General features: G+C 34.6%; 1 long non-coding RNA gene across 1 annotated transcript; it reads right to left on the bottom strand.

The window, feature by feature from the left end:
- Window positions 1-3,670: 3,670 nt before the first annotated feature.
- LOC116111646 lies at window positions 3,671-5,369 on the bottom strand. The gene is made up of 5 exons (XR_004125106.1): window positions 4,828-5,369; window positions 4,671-4,733; window positions 4,173-4,290; window positions 4,030-4,101; window positions 3,671-3,885 (listed from the first exon to the last, which is right to left on the bottom strand). It is a non-coding gene; the product is annotated as an uncharacterized LOC116111646 (long non-coding RNA).
- Between the last annotated feature and the right edge of the window lie 2,910 nt (window positions 5,370-8,279).

Below are 8,279 nucleotides of genomic sequence, written 5' to 3'. Positions count from 1 at the left end.
TCTAAACCTTCTGGACCTCTAAACACATTGCCTTACACTCTCCCTCACTCCGCACTTTAACCCATCTCTAATTCTCACCCCAAAAGCTTGTGTTTTCTCCACAGAAATACCTAACTTCTCTACCATCTCCCTGCTAATAAAATTGTGGGAAGCCCCACTGTCAATCAGAATGATAACCTCCTGACCCTTAATACTACCCTTGAGCTTCATAGTTTTTGGCCCATTTATCCCCACCACAGAGTTAAGAGAAAGTTCAACGTTACCTTGTGGTTGTTCTTCCATCGCCCCATCACTGACTCCCGCTTCAATCGGGTCAGGATCTTCCTCTTCTTCATCAACAAGAATGATTTGGAATTGTTTTTCGCCACACTTATGGCCGAAAAAGTTTTTTCTGTCGCACTTGAAGCATAACCCCTTTTCTCTCTTTCGTTGAATCTTAGCCTCAGTCATTTTTCAAAATGGAAAGTCTCGTCGCAACGGAAGAGCTCTGTCAAATTATTGGAAAGTGGTCGAATGATATTCGCGGGGAGAAGAACTCGCCGATGAACCAAGAGTAAATCCCTCTGCACTTCGTCGCCCAGAAATTGGATGAAGATTGGATTTTAGGGATTCTCCCAAATTTGGGAATTTTTGTGGATCTCCGGATCCAGTCGAAGTCGGGTTAAAACTCCTGGACTAAGTTGCACTTGACCCGACATTATACCCAAGCCCATTCCACCTATTAATCCTTGCTGGGCCAGCCTTTACTTCTTCTAAGGCCCAATTGCGCTCCTCCACTCTATGGGCTCTCTCAATTGTTTAAATAAGGGAATCAGGTTGGATTAGTCTTAGATCAGCCCGAATTTCTGCTTTAAGCCCATTTAGAAACACTGCGTTTAGGATTTCTTCCTTCTTCTCTACCAACAATGCAGCTACAGCTTCAAACCTGCGTCTGTACTCCGCAACTGTGGTGGTCTGTTTCATAGCCATTAGTGTCTCGTAAGGATTGCTCTCTTGAGATCCACTGAATCGCTGAATCAATGTGAGTTTGAACGATGGCCACGAATTCACAGGTGCTCTGACCTTCATCCATTGATACCAGTTAATGGCTTCCCCTTCCATACAAATTGTCGCCGCTATTAGCTTCCCTTCATCAGAAATTCCGTTCAGGCTAAAGTATCTTTCAATTCTAAAAATCCAACCGTAAGGATCCTCACCCACAAAAATGGGTAATTCCAATTTATGTCCTCCTACCTCACTTTGGTATTGTCCCAAGCTCCCTGATCCACTTGCTCTATTTTGGTTTTCCCCTTCATGATTTCTCACATTCCTTGATGAAGTCTGTTCACCACGTCCAGCTTCTTCTTCATCTTTTCTCCTCATCCAACTATGTATTTCAACCATGCATTCGCGAATAGTTCCCATATCAACTCCCAATTTCGTCACCTCTCTTTCCATATTTTCTAGTCTTGATTCCATTCTCGTTGCAACCATTACCCATACATCTACTCTGATACCAATTTGATGTGAACCTACCCAGATTCACTTACTTAGCCACACCCCAAAATGATAATCACCAGAATATACTCAAACAATTCAAGGAAACATAAATATTCATATATCTATATAACTGTATTGAGATGATCATTACACTCATTCAGGCTGATTATATCCCAACACAAGAATAACAAGAATTAAATCAAAAATAACACTGAATACTAATATGCTGGACTTCAAGGGCCAGCTACCTCCATTTCACTATATTCTCTTGTCAGATAACACTCTTAATCTTCTGTTGCTCCTTTTATTCAATTCCCTTCTCCTAACAAAATTCAACCATCCACCATACTCCTTTTGCCACCTGTCCATTCTACTTTTTCTTCTCTTCACACGTTAGTTGTCCTTTTATCACAGTTAATCCACTATTGCCCCTTCCTACGTTTCTTATTATATACCAACACCTCACGTGTTGCATCACATTCACTACAAAACTGCATATATCTGTGTGTATTACATTATCACTAATTGTTGTGTCATTACCATGTTTCTCAGCCTCGTGTTTGTGTTCATTTTTTTGAGGTGATGTGCATATTACACACAGCCGTGGCTTCATCACCACTGTCAAGGCAGGTTGTTAAGATAGTCTTTGGTGATAGAAGGGGGAATTGAGATGCAATGATGGAATAGTAGTATATACACATTGTTGGAAGGTTTTGGCCTGAATATCTTACTGGAAATGTTAACAAACTCAGATTGCGTGTTCTTTTACCCTATATTACCTAATGATTATGGATTCAGCAGCTTGGATGATAATGTGGTTTTTCTTGAATCTGGTTTTATTTGTCGTCGAAAGATTTTTCATACGTCTGGTTTAGTATTAATGCATTATAGCCTCTCCCTCTATCTATGAATTATGTGCGTTTATTTGATGGGGCGTAAACTTTAAACTTGTTACAAGCATCATGACTTTACAGTATGTTAAACGAGTTGTACTTACAGTTTGGTCTTGCCTTTTTTATGTACATGGTAAAGATATACAGATAACTTGTTCTGTTGATTCATTGTTTGAGCGTGAGTAATCAGCATCATCTTCTTGTTGTATACGTGTGCCATTTTTAATTTTTTTTTTTTTTTTTGGGTTTTGTCGACCTAAAAATTGAGTTGTTAAAGAATATGATGTCATAATTCGTAAATTTGTAGGGTCATTTGCTAGCATTGTTGATAATTTTAGTTGTAGTTCTGTTACTGAAATTGAAATGCTCATTAAGTGAGTAGTTTTTGTAAACGAAGTTTATGCATGTAAGGTTTGGATGCGGGCTGGTTTCTGCATAAAGCCTGTCAATGTGTTATTTAATTACATATGTATTGCAGGTTGGACGGGGAACATGTTGTATTGGGTAAGGTCATTCAAGGCATGGACACTGTGTATGCAATTGAAGGCGGAGATGGAACATACAGCGGAAAACCAAGAAGAAAGGTCACAATTGCAAACTCAGGAGAGAAACCCAAGAGTAAGTGGGATGAGGAAAGATGAGCCTCCTTCGGACAGTTTTAGATAATTGATTCACTTTTTTTTTTTTTTTTTTTTTCCGCATTGTATTATGTTCATGAAATTTAATTAAATCGTGACTAAGATCCAACAATCATAGGTGCCACTTGGAAATATTATATGTGGCCTTTTGTATCCAGTAACTGTTATAAATACTAACATGTACATTATTACGCAATGAAAAGGAATGATATTGTTCTTATTTTATGCAGTGAGCTTGACTAAGCTCAGTTATTGCGTTTCTTCCCTGGTTCCACTTGTTTTGGGCGGTTATGTCGAGGGGAGTTTGCTGGAAGTTTGGTGGTGAGATGCTGGGGTTTTTTCTGCAGATTTTTATTGTTGTAGTGTTGCATTTGTGCTGGAAAATTATAAAACTCCATGAAAAATGCAGTTTATGCAATTTTTTCCCTTCTCTAATGTTTCATCAAGATTGGAAAACTGCATGAAAAATGTAGTTTATGTAGTTTAGCGGAAGAAAATATATGATGTTCATCCAATTATGTCCTTGACAATTACAAATGGTCAACTTTTTTGTCATGACAATGAAAATGAAAAATACATCCAACAGGGCATTTTCATTAAATAGTAGAAGGAGAATGTTGCATAAAATAAAAATATATTAAATTAAATTTTATAGAACTTGTGCAGAACATGTGTCTTAACTATGTTTTTGAATGAGTTGGGTTATGAAAACTTGTACACAAGCGACATTACAACATGAAGAGTGTGAAGTGATGAACTGGCTGTTTTGATCAGTTTATTTTTTCTGCCCTTTTTTTTCCAAATTGCAATTGCTCTTGCTTGCATCCTCCTACCAAGTATGACAACAACCTTCAATGGTTTCGCGTGCTGAATAGCTACAACATGGAGATAACATAATAATGAATGAACCAATTTAATTATGTTATATGGTTTGCTAGTGGACCTTACTATTCAAGTTAATCTTGAAAATTAAATATAAAAGAACTTTGAAAGAGGCAATGAAGGAAAGGGAAAGTCACCTCGTTGCTGCCATAGTGCCATGATGAAGTTCTTTAGTTTGTTTTCCTCTGATCAGATTCAACGCTCAGAACCTGCAGCCACGCCCAAAATATCAACAAAAAAATGTGAAAGACAAACATATTAACACCATTCAAAAAGTTACCAGTTCAAGATAAAAATATCAAGCCAAATATAGAGACGATGCCTTGTTCTTAGTGGTTATCCAGCAATCAGTTCCCTTGTTATGCAAAGACTTCAGTCTTACTATAGAGTTTGGATGCCTAAGAACACAAAAGAACATTTAAAATATAATTAACAATTAACTAGCACGTATTTACAATGACATATGCAACTAAACACAAAAAAAAAAAAAAAAAAATATCATTAGAAATACTCTCCAAATACTACATTTTTATACAAAGATGGGATTATTTTGGGCAATAAAGTTTGATGAAGGTTAATTTTAATATTCCATACCCAAAACCATAGAATCATACATTTCTTTTCTTCAGATCAGAAAAATATTCAAACTTTCTTATCTTCTAAAATTTCCCCAGCATCAAAATAAAGTTATACAAGTAAAACACTACCGAATCTACTTCAAAATCAAATATGTAACAGTCCAAACAATACTTTTTAAAGTTCCCAAGATAAAAAATACCTTATATTTAGTGTCAACAATTTTTTTTAGTGTTAACAATTGAGTGATCCATTTTCGAATAATCTGCATCAAACAAACAAACACAAATTTAACATGGAACGCATACACAATCAAACACTTGCATCAGTAAAAATGAAGGGAGAAATCTAAAGATTACTAGATTCACGGTCTCGTGAGATCAAAATAAATACTCCCAAAATGACAGCTACAATTAGTGCTCCTCAACCGAAACCAAATCTCAAATCCGCTCCTTACTTTGTTTCAACAAATTCAGAAAAAAAAGAACAAAAATTAAATGGAGCTGATTTCAACTTTTACGTCACTTTCTTTGCCCTTTCCTTTATGTCAACATTTTAAATAAAAGAATTGAAAAACATTTAAATCACTGTTTCCGAAGAGCAAAACAAAAGGATAAACAACTTCAGCTTTAAAAATTAATAATCTGTGAAAATGAAGGGAATTTGGATAAGCCGAGAGATGCCACTGGAATCGCACAGGAGAGATGGGTTATGATTACAGTAACCTATTAGTGACTCTTAACTGCCAGATAGAGTTAGATGGCGGCAAATTGGTGCGACTATGGTGCCTGCCGTGGGGATGGGTTGAGGTTGGAGATTGTGGTGGCTAGGGTTTCAAAAGTTGAAAGGAAATTGTGGAAGAATTTTAGGGTTTCTGTTTTAGAATAAACAAAAATTGATTTGGGATGTGGATTTAGCACAAATCGAAAATTTGAGTTTGCAATTTTTTTCTTTTTTTAAATATGGGGAAGTGAAGTGGCAGTTGGGTGACATGTCAGGTGAGGTGGCATTGCCACATCTTAGTATAAGAGAATAAAGTAAAAATATGGTGTAACCGTAGCATTTCTCTTATTAAAAATAGGCATAGATTAGACTATTATTTTTAAAACTTTGATAGATACATATACAGGTGACGGTGGGCCATGCCGTACTGTGCCTAAAAATTCAAGGCTCATCGTACCGTGGGCCATATGCCATGCCAAGGCCCACATAGTTTTGTGCCCTGTCGTGCCGTGCCGACTCACGAAATTCGAAGGCCCACGACATGGCCCGTTATATATCGTGTCGTGTCTTGGGCAGTGACATGGGCCGACCCACGTGCGTTGTGAAAATATTTTATTTTAATATTTATAAATTATCGTAATTTTGATTTATTATTAACAATTATTATAAAAATATTTTTATTGTTATATTTAGTGACATTTTGTATTTATATTAATTAAAAATATATACTCACTATGAAATATAATAAAATAATGAGACATTGTAATATTAATTGAATTTCAACACTTTTTATTACTTATAAGTTATAATTATAAATTACAAATACAAATTTAGAAATTATGATTAAGAATTAGTATACATTTTCATTTGTATTAATTTCTAAATTCTTAAAATTTTCAAATATATCTTCAGCAACACGATTTTGAAGCTTGAAATCTGCCACCACCCAATTTTTCGTACACGGGGGTAGCGACTATTTTAAACTTAAAATCGTGTTGTTGAAGCCATTATGTGTACGAAAGATTGGGTGGTAGCGGATTTCAAGCTTCAAAATCGTGTTGCTGAAGATATATTTGAAGATTTTAAGAATTTAGAAATTAATGAAAATGAAAATGTATACTAATTCTTAATCCTAATTTCTAAAATTGTATTTGTAATTTATAATTATAACTTATAAGTAATACTCTCCAAATACTACATTTTTATACAAAGATGGGATTATTTTGGGCAATAAAGTTTGATGAAGGTTAATTTTAATATTCCATCCCCAAAACCATAGAATCATACATTTCTTTTCTTCAGATCAGAAAAACATTCAAACTTTCTTATCTTCTAAAATTGCCCCAGCATCAAAATAAATTTATACAAGTAAAACACTACCTAATCTACTTCAAAATCAAATATGTAACCGTCCAAACAATACTTTTTAAAGTTCCCAAGATAAAAAATACCTCTTACTTACTAAGCAATTAATGCTCACTCCGTTGATTTCACTATTTTTGCTGTAATAGATGAGATGCGGTCGGATGGAACTTCAAGAAGCAGAGGAGAATGGCACTACTGTCCAATTGTATTTTGAGTTTATGTATATGACTTTCTTACTTAATGTAGAGAATTCGTATATTAAAGTAAAGTTAGTTTTGGGCCCACTATCTTATATACATATATGTTTTCTATAACATATTTAGTGTTTTCATATTATAATTTCCCAAAGTATACTAGCTAGAGAGAGTTATTACAATGTGGGTGAGGACTGTACTCAGAAAGAATTTCAGAATACACTCACACGGCCAGGGTTCCAAATCCATGCCTCAGCCTAGTCCGATCGGCAAACCAGAATAGAATAAAGAGAAGAAAAGAAAAGAAAGAGAAACAGAATAAGAGAAAGAAAACATAAAAGAAAAGAAAGTTTATTTCTTAGAAAAAGTTTATTATTTTGCATATGTATTATGCTACTTACATTATTTAGAATTTCTTATGTGCTCGACGATGTATAGTTTTATTAATTGTCCTTGCACATTAGTAAGTAGCAAATTAGAATAATAGAAAAGAATGCATAATACTAGAAGAGAATGAAGAACAATAGAAAAGAATATAGAATATTAGAAAAGAATGAAGAATAATAGAATAATAGAAAAGTTCGAAGTGAGAAAAGGAAAGTCAGAATATGAGTAATGAAGGAAAAACAGTAGTGTAGTTTGGTTTACTTACTGAGCAATTAGTGCTCATTCTGTTATTTTACTATTTTACAAGTACTGGATGATTTACAATCGGGTGGGACGTTAGTAAGCGGAGGAGTTTGGCAGCACTATCCAAGAATATTTTGTACTTATTAAAGTATATTAGTTTTGTTTTGTTTTTTTTGTTTTGTTTTTTTTTTTTTTTGTGTATATATTTATATGAATTAAAATTAGAGTTTTTGGATTTTACATTACATATATATATGTTTTCAAAAGTTATTTAGTGGATTTTATCATCTCTCTCTCAAAGAAGTACTAGCTAGAGAAAATATTACATTTTTGATATCAAAGCAACGGTTTTCGGAAAAGTATGATCTTTTTATGAGAATTAATTGACAATGTGCCTCTTCTGCCGCATTGACGTACCGTAGCTGACCGTTGTAAGTTATTGCTTTTTCTCACTTGTATTAGACGAGTTAACTTAGTTGACTAGTAGTATTGGTACTATGTGTTTTAGATGAGACGTATGACTCGATCCGGTAATAAGAATGCATTGAGTACGGGTGAGCCATCCTATCCGTTAAGATCTACTCCCCTTGTTCTCGATGAACTGAGGATCCGTAACATCATTCAGCAGGTATTGGTAGAAAATTAGGGAAGACCTATATCAGAGAGAGTTGAGAAACTAGTTGTCGTACCGACTGTTGGAGTAGGTGCCCTAGAGCCAATCAATTATTGTGGAATTGACTCTTTGTAATAATGTTCATTAATCAATAAAAAGGCATTTTATACTATATCGCGTAAATCATTATTATTGCAATATGTATTGATATATGTCCTTAGAATGGTAGAACCGTGACGAGGGTATCAAGTGTTTCAAATCTTGATAGTGAGAACCCTATGAGCAC

Source organism: Pistacia vera, unplaced genomic scaffold (assembly GCF_008641045.1).
Source record: "Pistacia vera cultivar Batoury unplaced genomic scaffold, PisVer_v2 Contig647, whole genome shotgun sequence".
In the NCBI taxonomy this organism is placed as follows: Eukaryota; Viridiplantae; Streptophyta; class Magnoliopsida; order Sapindales; family Anacardiaceae; genus Pistacia; species Pistacia vera.
Note: the sequence above shows the minus strand (reverse complement) of the source record. Positions and strands in the feature narration are given on the sequence as shown.